This window comes from Acinonyx jubatus, chromosome A3 (genome assembly GCF_027475565.1).
Source record: "Acinonyx jubatus isolate Ajub_Pintada_27869175 chromosome A3, VMU_Ajub_asm_v1.0, whole genome shotgun sequence".
Lineage (NCBI taxonomy): Eukaryota > Metazoa > Chordata > Mammalia > Carnivora > Felidae > Acinonyx > Acinonyx jubatus.
Window position 1 is genome coordinate 96120009 of NC_069388.1, and position 15469 is coordinate 96135477.

General features: G+C 39.0%; 1 long non-coding RNA gene across 1 annotated transcript in view; it reads right to left on the bottom strand.

Annotated features, from left to right (window-relative positions):
* Positions 1 to 9833: 9833 nt before the first annotated feature.
* LOC128311366 (uncharacterized) overlaps positions 9834 to 15469 on the bottom strand; it is a 16367-nt gene continuing 10731 nt past the window's right edge. The window contains exons 2-3 of the long non-coding RNA XR_008289769.1: positions 13881 to 13996; positions 9834 to 10239 (exon numbers count right to left, since the gene is read on the bottom strand). This is a non-coding gene — a long non-coding RNA (uncharacterized LOC128311366). The remainder of the gene's footprint in view (positions 10240 to 13880; positions 13997 to 15469) is intronic.

Here is a 15469-nt window from a genome sequence, read left to right on the forward strand (position 1 = left end):
TCTCTCTCTCTCTCTCTCTCTCTCTCTCTCTCTCAAAATAAATAAGCCTAAGAAAATAAATAAAATGAACAGTGATGGAATATCAAAGTGATGAGTAGAGGAAAAAACAATCACATGGAATACTTACTTTAGTAATATTCATGCTTTTTAATTTTTTTTTTTTACATTTATTTTGAGATACAAAGACAGAGCACAAGTGGGGGAGGGACAGAGAGAATGAGACACAGAATCCAAAGCAGGCTCCAGGCTCTGAGCTGTCAGCACAGAGCACGACATGGGGCTCAAATTCACAAACCCTGAGATCATGACTTGAGCCAAAGTCGGACTCTTAACCGACTGAGCCACCCGGGTGCCCCAATATTCATAGTTTTAATCAATATATTTTCAACTTATATCCTTTCAACTAATGGTTTCTACTTTCTGCTTTTTAATATATTGGACATCTTTAAATAGTAAGGAGGGGAGCTAGGAGGGAAGATGGTGGCGTAGGAGGACGCTGGGCTCACCACGCGTCCTGCTGGTCACTTAGATTCCACCTACACCTGCCTAAATAACCCAGAAAACCACCAGAGGAATAGCAGAACTGAGTCTCTGAGCCAAGCGCAGACGAGAGGCCCAGGAAGAGGGTAGGAAGGGCGGCGAGGTGGTGCGCGCTCCAGGGACTGGCGGGAGGGAGCCGGGGCGGAGGGGCGGCTCGCAGGCCAAGCAGAGCCCCCGAGTCTGGCTGGCAAAAGCGGAGGGGCCGGACAGAGTGTGTTCCAACAGCAAGAGAGACTTAGAGTCTGGGAGGTCATAAGTGAACAGCTCTGCTCTGAAAGCGGGAAGGCTGGAGGACAAAGGGAGGGAGAGCTGCTGAGCCCCCGGACGACAGAGCTCAGTTTGGTGGGGAACAAAGGCGCTCACCAGCGCCATCTCCCCCGCCCATCCCCCAGCCAAAATCCCAAAGGGAACCAGTTCCTGCCAGGGAACTTGCTCCCTCCGCGCAAACACCCAACTCTGTGCTTCTGCGGAGCCAAACCTCCGGCAGCGGATCTGACTCCCTCCCGCTGCCACAGGGCCCCTCCTGAAGTGGATCACCCAAGGAGAAGTGAGCTAAGCCTGCCCCTCCTGCCCCCGTGCACCTTGCCTACCCACCCCAGCTAATATACCAGATCCCCAGCACCACAAGCCTGGCAGTGTGCAAGTAGCCCAGACGGGCCACGCCACCCCACAGTGAATCCCGCCCCTAGGAGAGGGGAAGAGAAGGCACACACCAGTCTGACTGTGGCCCCAGCGGTGGGCTGGGGGCAGACATCAGGGCGGACTGCGGCCCCACCCACCAACTCCAGTTATACACCACAGCACAGAGGAAGTGCCCTGCAGGTCCTCACCACTCCAGGGACTATCCAAAATGACCAAGCAGAAGAATTCCCCTCAGAAGAATCCCCAGGAAATAACAACAGCTAATGAACTGATCAAAAAGGATTTAAATAATATAACAGAAAGTGAATTTAGAATAACAGTCATAAAATTAATCGCTGGGCTTGAAAACGGTATAGAGGACAGCAGAGAATCTCTTGCTACAGAGATCAAGGGACTAAGGAACAGTCACGAGGAGCTGAAAAACGCTTTAAACGAAATGCATAACAAAATGGAAACCACCACGGCTCGGATTGAAGAGGCAGAGGAGAGAATAGGTGAACTAGAAGATAAAGTTATGGAAAAAGAGGAAGCTGAGAAAAAGAGAGATAAAAAAATCCAGGAGTATGAGGGGAAAATTAGAGAACTAAGTGATACACTAAAAAAGAAATAATATACGCATAATTGGTATCCCAGAGGAGGAAGAGAGAGGGAAAGGTGCTGAAGGGGTACTTGAAGAAATTATAGCTGAGAACTTCCCTGAACTGGGGAAGGAAAAAGGCATTGAAATCCAAGAGGCACAGAGAACTCCCTTCAGACGTAACTTGAATCGATCTTCTACACGACATATCATAGTGAAACTGGCAAAATACAAGGATAAAGAGAAAATTCTGAAAGCAGCAAGGGGTAAACGTGCCCTCACATATAAAGGGAGACCTATAAGACTCGTGACTGATCTCTCTTTTGAAACTTGGCAGGCCAGAAAGGACTGGCACGATGTCTTCAGTGTGCTAAACAGAAAAAATATGCAGCCGAGAATCCTTTATCCGGCAAGTCTGTCATTTAGAATAGAAGGAGAGATAAAGGTCTTCCCAAACAAACAAAAACTGAAGGAATTTGTCACCACTAACCCAGCCCTACAAGAGATCCTAAGGGGGACCCTGTGAGACAAAGTACCAGAGACATCACTACAAGCATAAAACATACAGACATCACAATAACTCTAAACCCGTATCTTTCTATAATAACACTGAATGTAAATGGATTAAATGCGCCAACCAAAAGACATAGGGTATCAGAATGGATAAAAAAACAAGACCCATCTATTTGCTGTCTACAAGAGACTCGTTTTAGACCTGAGGACACCTTTAGATTGAGAGTGAGGGGATGGAGAACTATTTATCATGCTACTGGAAGCCAAAAGAAAGCTGGAGTAGCCATACTTATATCAGACAAACTAGACTTTAAATTAAAGGCTGTAACAAGAGATGAAGAAGGACATTATATAATAGTTACAGGGTCTATCCATCAGGAAGAGCTAACAGTTATAAATGTCTATGCGCCGAATACCGGAGCCCCCAAATATATAAAACAATTACTCATAAACATAAGCAACCTTATTGATAAGAATGTGGTAATTGCAGGGGACTTTAACACCCCACTTACAGAAATGGATAGATCATCTAGACACACGGTCAATAAAGAAACAAGGGCCCTGAATGAGACATTGGATCAGATGGACTTGACAGATATATTTAGAACTCTGCATCCCAAAGCAAGAGAGTATACTTTCTTCTCGAGTGCACATGGAACATTCTCCAAGATAGATCATATACTGGGTTACAAAACAGCCCTTCATAAGTTTACAAGAATTGAAATTATACCATGCATGCATACTTTCAGACCACAATGCTATGAAGCTTGAAATCAACCACAGGAAAAAGTCTGGAAAACCTCCAAAAGCATGGAGGTTAAAGAACACCCTACTAACGAATGAGTGGGTCAACCAGGCAATTAGAGAAGAAATTAAAAAATATATGGAAACAAACGAAAATGAAAATACAACAATCCAAAATGCTTTGGGACGCAGCGAAGGCAGTCCTGAGAGGAAAATACATTGCAATCCAGGCCTATCTCAAGAAACAAGAAAAATCCCAAATACAAAATCTAACAGCACACCTAAAGGAAATAGAAGCAGAACAGCAAAGGCAGCCTAAACCCAGCAGAAGAAGAGAAATAATAAAGATCAGAGCAGAAATAAACAATATAGAATCTAAAAAAACTGTAGAGCAGATCAACGAAACCAAGAGTTGGTTTTTTGAAAAAATTAACAAAATTGACAAACCTCTAGCCAGGCTTCTCAAAAAGAAAAGGGAGATGACCCAAATAGATAAAATCATGAATGAAAATGGAATTATTACAACCAATCCCTCAGAGATACAAGGAATTATCAGGGAATACTATGAAAAATTATATGCCAACAAACTGGACAACCTGGAAGAAATGGACAAATTCCTGAACACCCACACTCTTCCAAAACTCAATCAGGAGGAAATAGAAAGCTTGATCAGACCCATAACCAGCGAAGAAATTGAATCGGTTATCAAAAATCTCTCAACAAATAAGAGTCCAGGACCAGATGGCTTCCCAGGGGAGTTCTACCAGACGTTTAAAGCAGAGATAATACCTATCCTTCTCAAGCTATTCCAAGAAATAGAAAGGGAAGGAAAACTTCCAGACTCATTCTATGAAGCCAGTATTACTTTGATTCCTAAACCAGACAGAGACCCAGTAAAAAAAGAGAACTACAGGCCAATATCCCTGATGAATATGGATGCAAAAATTCTCAATAAGATACTAGCAAATCGAATTCAACGGCATATAAAAAGAATTATTCACCATGATCAAGTGGGATTCATTCCTGGGATGCAGGGCTGGTTCAACATTCGCAAATCAATCAACGTGATACATCACATTAACAAAAAAAAAGAGAATAACCATATGATCCTGTCAATCGATGCAGAAAAGGCCTTTGACAAAATCCAGCACCCTTTCTTAATAAAAACCCTTGAGAAAGTCGGGATAGAAGGAACATACTTAAAGATCATAAAAGCCATTTATGAAAAGCCCACAGCTAACATCATCCTCAACGGGGAAAAACTGAGAGCTTTTTCCCTGAGATCAGGAACACGACAGGGATGCCCACTCTCACCACTGTTGTTTAACATAGTGCTGGAAGTTCTAGCATCAGCAATCAGACAACAAAAGGAAATCAAAGGCATCAAAATTGGCAAAGATGAAGTCAAGCTTTCGCTTTTTGCAGATGACATGATATTATACATGGAAAATCCGATAGACTCCACCAAAAGTCTGCTAGAACTGATACATGAATTCAGCAAAGTTGCAGGATACAAAATCAATGTACAGAAATCGGTTGCATTCTTATACACTAACAATGAAGCAACAGAAAGACAAATAAAGAAACTGATCCCATTCACAATTGCACCAAGAAGCATAAAATACCTAGGAATAAATCTAACCAAAGATGTAAAGGATATGTATGCTGAAAACTATAGAAAGCTTATGAAGGTAATTGAAGAAGATTTAAAGAAATGGAAAGACATTCCCTGCTCATGGATTGGAAGAATAAATATTGTCAAAATGTCAATACTACCCAAAGCTATCTACACATTCAATGCAATCCCAATCAAAATTGCACCAGCATTCTTCTCGAAACTAGAACAAGCAATCCTAAAATTCATATGGAACCACAAAAGGCCCGGAATAGCCAAAGTAATTTTGAAGAAGAAGACCAAAGCAGGAGGCATCACAATCCCAGACTTTAGCCTCTACTACAAAGCTGTCATCATCAAGACAGCATGGTATTGGCACAAAAACAGACACATAGACCAATGGAATAGAATAGAGACCCCAGAACTGGACCCACAAACGTATGGCCAACTCATCTTTGACAAAGCAGGAAAGAACATCCAATGGAAAAAAGACAGTCTCTTTAACAAATGGTGCTGGGAGAACTGGACAGCAACATGCAGAAGGTTGAAACTAGACCACTTTCTCACACCATTCACAAAAAGAAACTCAAAATGGATAAAGGACCTGAATGTGAGACAGGAAACCATCAAAACCTTAGAGGAGAAAGCAGGAAAAGACCTCTCTGACCTCAGCCGTAGCAATCTCTTACTCGACACATCCCCAAAGGCAAGGGAATTAAAAGCAAAAGTGAATTACTGGGACCTTATGAAGATAAAACGCTTCTGCACAGCAAAGGAAACAACCAACAAAACTAAAAGGCAACCAACAGAATGGGAAAATATATTTGCAAATGACATATCGGACAAAGGGCTAGTATCCAAAATCTATAAAGAGCTCACCAAACTCCACACCCGAAAAACAAATAACCCATTGAAGAAATGGGCAGAAAACATGAATAGACACTTCTCTAAAGAAGACATCCGGATGGCCAACGGGCACATGAAAAGATGTTCAGCGTCGCTCCTTATCAGGGAAATACAAATCAAAACCACACTCAGGTATCACCTCACGCCAGTCAGAGTGGCCAAAATGAACAAATCAGGAGACTATAGATGCTGGAGAGGATGTGGAGAAACGGGAACCCTCTTGCACTGTTGGTGGGAATGCAAATTGGTGCAGCCACTCTGGAAAGCAGTGTGGAGGTTCCTCAGAAAATTAAAAATAGACCTACCCTATGACCCAGCAATAGCACTGCTAGGAATTTATCCAAGGGATACAGGAGTACTGATGCATAGGGGCACTTGTACCCCAATGTTCATAGCAGCACTCTCAACAATAGCCAAATTATGGAAAGAGCCTAAATGTCCATCAACTGATGAATGGATAAAGAAATTGTGGTTTATATACACAATGGAATACTTCGTGGCAATGAGAAAAAATGAAATATGGCCTTTTGTAGCAACGTGGATGGAACTGGAGAGTGTGATGCTAAGTGAAATAAGCCATACAGAGAAAGACAGATACCATATGGTTTCACTCATATGTGGATCCTGAGAAAGTTAACAGGAACCCATGGGGGAGGGGAAGGAAAAAAAAAAAGAGGTTAGAGTGGGAGACAGCCAAAGCATAAGAGACTGTTAAAAACTGAGAACAAACTGAGGGTTGATGGGGGGTGGGACGGAGGAGAGGGTGGGTGATGGGTATTGAGGAGGGCACCTTTTGGGATGAGCACTGGGTGTTGTATGGAAACCAATTTGACAATAAATTTCATATGTAAAAAAAATAAATAGTAAAAAGGAATATCTAGGAAATTTATTTAATCAACAATGTTTAAGTCAGGGAGGAATATGCATGGACATTGGTGACTGAACATGTTAATAATGAAACCTGATGGTTGTTTTAATTATCAGCTAATTTTAGGATTCAGTGATTCCAAAAAAATAGAAAGTATGTATTCTTTTTGCTCATTCTTTCATATTTCATACTCGAGGCTCTCCCTTTCAAGTGTCCTGTCATAAAAATGCCTGTCTATAGGTGATATAAGTGCAATGCAGGTACAGAGTTGTCCATGCCCTGGTGACTCAAATGTGCCCATCTGTCTTTGACCATCATCAAGGCTGACAAACCCTAGTGCCATCACAGTTGTGCCCCAGTGCCCCTTGTCCCCACATCTTGGAAATTATAAATCCAGAATGATAAGTTGCCTCCAACAACACTGGAAGGTAGTATTCCTAAAAGAGCAAGCAACACAAGGTTCCATAAAGCTATGTTTGCTTCTTGATTAATGCCACTCATCACTAAATTCTAAGCCCCCACAGTACAGACTTCAAGCCCAGAATATGTCTTACATTTCTACATTCGTACACTCTCACCAATGTAGAACAGAGGTTCAGTAAGTACAGGGCTGAAAGTGGCCTGCGATCAGAGACCCATGCCATGGATCTTTTCTTTTCTTTCTTTAATTTTTGTATATTGTCCCACCATTTCTTATCTTGAAAAAATAGCCTTGCCATTCTCCTTTCTAATTAAATTAATTAGACCTTGGAGTCTTTTTCAGTGTTTCAGCAGCATTTTTAGTAATTCTTTGTATAACTTCAACACAGGTTTCCTCCTTCTAGCACAGATTTTTTTTAAGAAGTTAGGTATTGTGGCATCGGATATGGAGATAAAACCTGACAACAACCTTCCATTTATAATCAGACAATATTCACAGGCTTTCATTATTAAAAACGTGCTTGTTTCAATGGATGTTCAGAATTATTCAAAAAGGAAAAGTAGAGAAATTGGGAATAAATTTTTATTTAAAACATAAGAACAGAATGTCATTATTAAAAATTCAGAACTGTGGAGATAAAATTTGCAGAGAGCTTTTGGGAATTATAGAACCTCATTATTCCTATATGATATTCTAAACTTGAAGATACCTAATTCATACCTAGATGAACATTGCCAGCTAAACTTAATGTTCTGTAAGCATGGATTAATAATTTGTGTTTCCCTCCTGGAATCCCATTTTGTACCCCCAAATTGCTAGCTGTAAATGTTATGGGAAATGCTTAATAATCATATATAATACCTATTGTAGATGCACAAGGCAGAGTAGCAAACGGGGAGATTTGGGCTTCACTGGACAATGAAGAGAGCAAATCAGCCTAAATAGTGTTGAGTGAAGATATGAAGGGCCACATGACTGACCCTTGAATATGAATATGAAAATGAGTATGAATATAAACAAACATGAACATCAATATAAATATATATGTAAATATCAGTGGGACATCAATGTACCCATTTTTTCTGTATGGTTGTTGTACAGACTATGTAGATTCATAAAGCTTCTTGAGATAACAAGATATATTTATATGAATATTTTGAGCAATTTCAATTTCTAGTCATAGAATTTTAACATAAACAATGCTTGTAATTGAAAATTCTTTCCTTGGGTCACCTGGGTGGCTCAGTCGGTTAAGTGCCCTACTTCGGCTGAGGTCATCATCTCATGGCTTGTGAGTTCGAGCCTCGCATCAGGCTCTGTGCTGACAGCTCAGTCTGGAGCCTGCTTCAGATTCTGTGTCTCCCTCTCTCTCTGCCCCTCCCTTGCTCATGTTCTCTCTCTCACTCTCTCTCTTCTGTCTCTCGCTCTTGCTCTCTCTCTCAAGAATAAACAAACATTAAACAAATAAAAAAGAAAATTATTTCCAGGGTAAATACTACTTCCCACCACCCACCCTGTTTTTCGCACTACTCATTATCTCCTTATTATGTCTTGAGTCTGGCTTTTTCTCTCCTAATTGTCTAAATTTTCTCCATAATTATTTTTCCTTAATTCTCTTCATCATTTGGTAAATTGCTCAGTCAGCCACATACTTGTTGAAATTTCCAGCTTCCTTTGTTACATTTCTATAGTATTGCAGTGTGGTTGGATATTTTCTTTCTCTAAGTGTCCCTTCCTTTTCTGATTTACTTCCATTTGTTCCTATTTTTTTCCAAAACAGTGCATCACTGAGGATTATTGCCCAGGGATCAGTGCTCTAATCTCCATGCTTCTTTTTATCATTCTTGCTTCAAACATCCATGCTTCCAAATTTTATCTGCATTTGACTTACATTTAAATCTATTTTTTGACACTGCTTTTCTATTGTTCTAGTGATGAGTAACCACTTACACTTCACATCTTTAACATATGTGGCATGTGGTTATCTTTAATGCAACTTAACCAAAACTGAGCAGTAACCATTTTCCTCTTAAATCCCATACCTAGTGATTTAAAATTATTTCTTTGTTAATAATTATCCAGACTTCAAATTATGAATCTATTTCTGTCTGTTTACTCATAAAAAGTCCTAAAATTAAATCACAAGCCCCCAATGTGATTTCTCATATCAGCTCCTATTATTGCGTGTTTACTTTATTACCTAATATCAAATACTGTAAAACATTCTTGCTACCCTATGCCATACTATAACTGCTTTTATTCCTTATATTTCAACATACACTTTTACTAGAAAACAAAGCAAAACAAAACAAAAACGCCTATAGTAAGATTCAGTACTCTTGCACAGTAAGTAAGATCCTAGGTAGTCTTTCTAAATATTCTCTGTATTAATCGATTTCATCTATTCCTGTGTATATTTCTTAATTCCAGGAGACATGCATTGCTTCATGTTGTTGTGTAAATGACATTGTAAAAAATATCCAAATGTTTTATAGAACACTTATTAATTACATAGATGAAAAATTTCTCATCACATTGGAGAAAGCAGAGACATCTTAATCAAGTGACTCAATTCAACATCATCTATAATGTGTATAAATGACATCATCTGTACCCTGATATAAGTCAGCTGAGAAGGAAAAAGCATTATCTATATAATATCACTACCAAAGTATTCAGTCTGAATCTAATCATGAGAAATCATGAGAATCTAATTAGAGTGATTCAAATTGAGGGACTTCTATAAGCCATCTGGCTTTATCTCTTTGAAAATGTCAGTGTAATAAAAACTGAAAAAAAAGAAATAACTAAAATAGGGCAAACTCCTAGATTAATAAATAAAAAAAGGGACATGACAACTAAATGAAATAATTAAATCTTAATTAGATCCTGATTTAAAAAAAAACTAGCTAGGAAGAACTTTATTCAGATTTGTCTTTGTCTGACTAATTTCATTTAGCATAATATTCTCTGTGTGCACCATGTTATCACAAGTGGTAAGATTTCTTTGTGTCTCAATAATAATCCAGTGTGTGTGTGTGCAAGCCACATCCATTCATCTATTGATGGACATTTGAGTTGCTTCCATTTCTTGGCTATTTTAAATAATGCTGAGATAAACATAGGGGTACAGATATCTTTTCAAATTAGTGTATTTTCATTTTCTTTGGGTAAATTCCCAGTACTGGAATTATTGGATCATATGGCATTTTTATTTTTAATTTTTTGGAGAAACTTCATATTATTTTCTACAAAGGTTGTGCCAATTTACTTTCCCACCAACAATGCACAAAGATTCCCTTTTCTCTCCATCTTCCTCAACACTTGTTACTTCTTGTCTTTTTGATGCCAGCCATTTTGACTGGTATTAGATGATATCTCATTGTGGTTTTGATTTCATTTTTGTGTGGAATCTAAAAATCAAAACAAATGAACAAAGACTTTTTTAAAGTATTATTTTTAATTGAAGTATAATGAACATACAGTGTTATTAATTTCAAGTGTACTACAATCTCTTAAATAGAACAAACCGGTAGTTGCCAGAGGGGAGATGGGGGTGGATGGGTGAAATAGATGAAAAGGCTTAAGAGGTGCAAACTTGCTGTTCTAAAATAAATGTCAATTAAAAGAATTATATATCTATCTATTGAGATAGAGACAAAGACAGAGATAGAGATGGATATAAAGGGTGCCTGGGTGGCTCAGTCAGTTAAGCCTCCAACTTAGGCTCAGGTCATGATCTAGCGGTACGTGGGTTTGAGCTCGGCATTGGGCTCTGTGCTGACAGCTCAGAGCCTGGAGAGAGCCTGCATTGGATCTCCCCATCTCTCTGCCCCTCCCTCCTTTCACACTCTCTCTGCAGTTCTCAAAAATAAACATTAAAAATATTAAAAAAAATAAGTCAAGGTGATGAAAAGCAGAGTGTAGGGAATACAGTTAATAATATTGTAGTAACATGGGATGGTGATAGATGGTGAGTTTGCACTTGCTGTGGTGAGCACTGAATAATGCATAAAATTATCAATCACTATGTTGTCTACCTGAATCTAATATAACCATGTGTATCAGCTGTACTTCAAAAAAAAAAAAAAGAAAGAAAGAAAGAAATAGCCAAATGATAGATGGGGGAAAAAGGAAGGAAGAAAGGGAGGAGAGAGGGAAAGAAAGAGTAAAGATACAAAGAAAGGAGACAAAAAGGTAAAAAAAATAACTTTATTGAAGAAATTTATGCTATTTAAATATGGCTACAAATTTATTCAAAGAGGTAAGATTTTTCTCAGTCTCTTCTCTGGAATCCCTCAGTCTAGTTCCTCTTGACTCTCATGCTTTAAATGGTAATTTTTTGTAGCATTTTATTGTGTGTTAACAGTTCTTCACAATTTGATAATCTTTCATAACAACTATCTTCAGTAGTTGGTGTCAATCCAGAAATAAGGATTTATATTCTGCAACTATAACAAGGTAGATGTGACATGGCAACAGTCTTTTCTCTTCCCAAGAACACAAGCATTGTTGACTCCTGGCAAAGAGCCTCCTCGTGTGGTAGTAGCAGAGCACTTTATACTTGCCAGAGAACTTTAGTATGTTATCTTATTTCAGCCGGGCTACATACCTGTGAATTTGACAGGACAGGGCTTATTATCATTATCTTACACAGAGTAAGAAGGGAATCAATAGCTTTTATAAATGTTACATTCTTCTCTGATTAAAAAATAATCAGTGCTATAGAAATTCAAATAATATAGAATTATATAATGTAGAAAAATTTTAAATTCTTTGAAGTCCACTTGAAGGATAACCCTCAGTGAAGATAACCATGCCTAAATGAACGTTTCTTCAATAATTTTAGTAAATTTACTTTACATTATTAATGTTTTTCTTTTTTTCTTTTTTTTTAAATTTATTTTAATGTTTGTTTATTTTTGAGACAGAGAGAGACAGAGCATGAATGCGGGAGGGTCAGAGAGAGAGAGGGAGACACAGAATCTGAAACAGGCTCCAGGCTCTGAGCTGTCAGCACAGAGCCCGACACGGGCTCGAACTCACGGACCGTGAGATCATGACCTGAGCCGAAGTCGGATGCTTAACCGACCAAGCCACCCAGGCGCCCCTAATGTTTTTCTTTAAAAATATTTTTTAATATTTGTTTATTTTTGAGAGAGAGAGAGACAGAGAGACAGACAGACAGACAGCATGCTTTTGGGGAGGGGCAGAGAGAGAGGGAGGCAAAGAATCTGAAGCAAGCTCCAGGCTCTGAGCTGTCAGCACAGAGCCTGACACGGGTTTCGAACTCACAGACCCAAGATCATGACCTGAGATGAAGTCGGACACTGAACCAACTGAGCAACCCAGGCACCCTGTTTTTTTTTTTTCTTTTTTTTTTAAACAAAATTTTGGTTATTTTATGAATGTTGGAGTTTATTGTGTTATTTATCTCTTAGAAATGTATCCTGGGTATCTATTCATGTCATGACATACAGAGCTAAAATTCTTTTTTAAAATGTTTTTAACGTTTATTTTTGAGAGAAAAAGAGAAAGAGAGAAACACAGAGGGCAACACAATGGGAAGCAGGTTCCAGGCCCTGAGCTGTCAGCACAGAGCCCGACATGGGTCTGTAACAAACTGCAAGATCATGACCTGAGCCTAAGTTGAATGCTTAACTGACTGAGCCACCCAGGTGCCCCTAGAGCTAAAATTATTTTTAATTATGAGTCACATATTCAATATGGATGGGTATTTCGGGTCTCTGAGCCACCCAGGCACCCCGAGCAATTTTTAATTATACAGGAACAATAGAGTATTATCAAATAGAGTCACCATGTCATCCTTTAGACCTTCAGACCTGATTTATTTTATAACTTAAAGTTAGTACCCTTTTACCATCTACTCATTTTCCTTACCTTTCCATGCCTGGAAAACACCATTCTGTTCTGTTTTTGAGTTATCAGTACTGCTTTATTTATTTATTACATTTTATATATAATTAATATCATGTGGTATTTGTTTTCCTCTGGCTTATATCACTTTGAATAATGTCCTCCAAGTTCACCCATGGTGTTGCAAAGGCCAGCATTTCCTTCATTTTTAAGGCTGAAAAGTGTGTGTGTGTGTGTGTGTGTGTGTGTGTGTGTGTGTGTGTGTGTGTGTTGGGGGGTGGGTGGTGTATCACATCTTCTTCACTCATCTGTTGATGGCCTCTTAGGTTGTTTTCATATCTTGGCTGTTGTGACTAATGCTTCAGTCAGCATGGGAGCACCATATTTAGTACAAGCTGTTAATTGTGTTTCCCTGTAGGTGAGGAGATGGAATACCTGTTTATGGCTCCAGGGGGAAGATTGCAGTCAGCACCTAGATGCATACTGATTAGGTGCTGAATTCTCAGGCATTTACAAAGTGCTTAGTTTGCTGTAGTCCTAGGGGACTTGTGGATCTAAGTCATGAGCTGTCATAGCTGCGTGACTTGGGTACCATGCTTTGAGTGACAACCATAAAAATTGGAGTGCTAGGTATGTGCACAAGTTCCTTCCAGGGAAGTACTGTCAACTTGACTTTATTGTTGGAGTGAGCTGGAGGGAAAAGGTGGAGAAGTGCCCACCAGCTTCCCTGGGCTCCAGGGAGGATCACAGCCAGCCCCTAAAAGCATGTTAATCAGAAGCAAGTATGCAATCAAACTCCTTCAATGGAAAGACTTGGGGATGGGTGTTTTCCCTGCTTCCTTTCTGCTGATGCATGGGGGACAGTCATAGTGAATGCTCATATGCCCATTTAAGAACTGCTTCTTTGTTTGCTCTAGTCCTGTGGGACTTGTGTCTTATTGGCTTTTAGAGCTAGGTGTTTAGGGTGATTGTCCCTTGGGTCGCCTTAAAAGTTGTGCTGCTAGATGTCCAGTCCAAACCCTTTGATCCTAAGGAAGAAGCTGAAACTTACTGGTTTTCTTTTGGTTATATGGCAATGTGCCAGGGGTGAAGTTTATGGTGAGAGTGTGTCTCAGCCTTTCCTACCTGTTTCAATGTGGTTATTTTCTCTTTCACTCAGTCTGTAAGAGTCACTCACCTGGCTTCTGGATTTCTCTCAGAGGGGGTTGCTGTATGTGTTGGTGTAAATTTGGTGCATTTGTGGGAGCAGGGGAGTTCAGGAGCCACCTACTTCATCATCCAGGTCCCTCCACTCTGTGAAGAGTAAATTTTATATAGGTTGCTCCCCTATATACAGGACATTCATAGTTTCACTATTACTTATATAATAGAGTCCTAACCTAGTTAGCTTTACAAAAGTATTTGTTAGCTTTCTCTGACTCAGCTTTATAACCTCCCCTCTGTCATTTTCTAATACTCTCTGCTTAAATAAAATGGAACTGTTACCATTCTTTCAGTTCCCCGTGATTCTGCACATACACTTCCTTGGCTGGTATACCGATTCCCTCTTCAGAAATTATCACTACCACCTGCAAGGTCCCTGTCATATATTACCTATTCTGTGAAGCTTACCCTGATAAGACTGTTGGAATGGCACTTTCTTCCATATTTCAGTAACCTGTGTCCTTAGTGCATTATGGTTCTGACATACCACAATCTTGTTTTATCAGATAATTGGGTTTGCATGATGATCCTTTACATACTAGATATTAATTTTGAAACAGTGACTGAAACACCATATGCTTTCTTTCCTTTATTTGTAAAATGGAGATGATAATATCTCAAATACATAGAATTGTTGGGAACATTAGGTTTATGTATGTAAAATATTTCTCACAGCACCTGCAATATACTAAGAAATCAGTAAGTGATAGCTGTAATAATTTATTTTTTTAACATTTACTTATTATTGAGAGACAGAGACAGAGACAGAGCATGAACAGGGGAGGGGTTGAGAGATGGGGAGACACAGAATCCAAAGCAGGCTCCAGGCTCTGAGCTGTCAGCACAGAGCCCGACACGGGGCTCAAACTCACAAACCATGAAATCATGACCTGAGCTGAAGTCGGACGCTCAACCCACAGAGCCACCCAGGCGCCCTGATAGCTGTAATTATTTAATATCATTTATTCAAATGTATGTCCCTACTACATGTAGCTAAAGAAGAAAAGACACCCTATTACTTCCTGTTTTAATTGTATTTAATAGGATTTTTCTTCAAGAGTGTAAGTTTCTGAAGTATAGAAACGGTTTAAGCTACTTTGCCTTCTGAAATAACCAAATGTGCTCCACAGAATAAATAATATTTATTTACTGAATGAATAAATGATATGAATGAATAACTCATTTAGGTTGCTGTTGGTTCTGTGCTCTGTACATAATGTTGTTGTGCAGAACAGAACTAATTGGTGGACGGATTTCCATTATAGCCTTGTCAGAACTACAGCATTAGCACTTTTCCCAGCTATGCTATAAATAGGCAAATAACTGCTTTAATTAAGGCTTTTGGGAAAAAAAAATCTTTCTTTTCCCCAAACGATCTCCTGACAAAATGTGATGGTTTTCATATGTATATATGTGTACATATATGTGTGTTTATTATGTATAATATGTACACATATGTATATATAATATGTATTATGTATTATATAGATGTATGTGTATGTATATATGTGTGTGTTTATATATATATATATACATATATATGTATACATATATATACATATA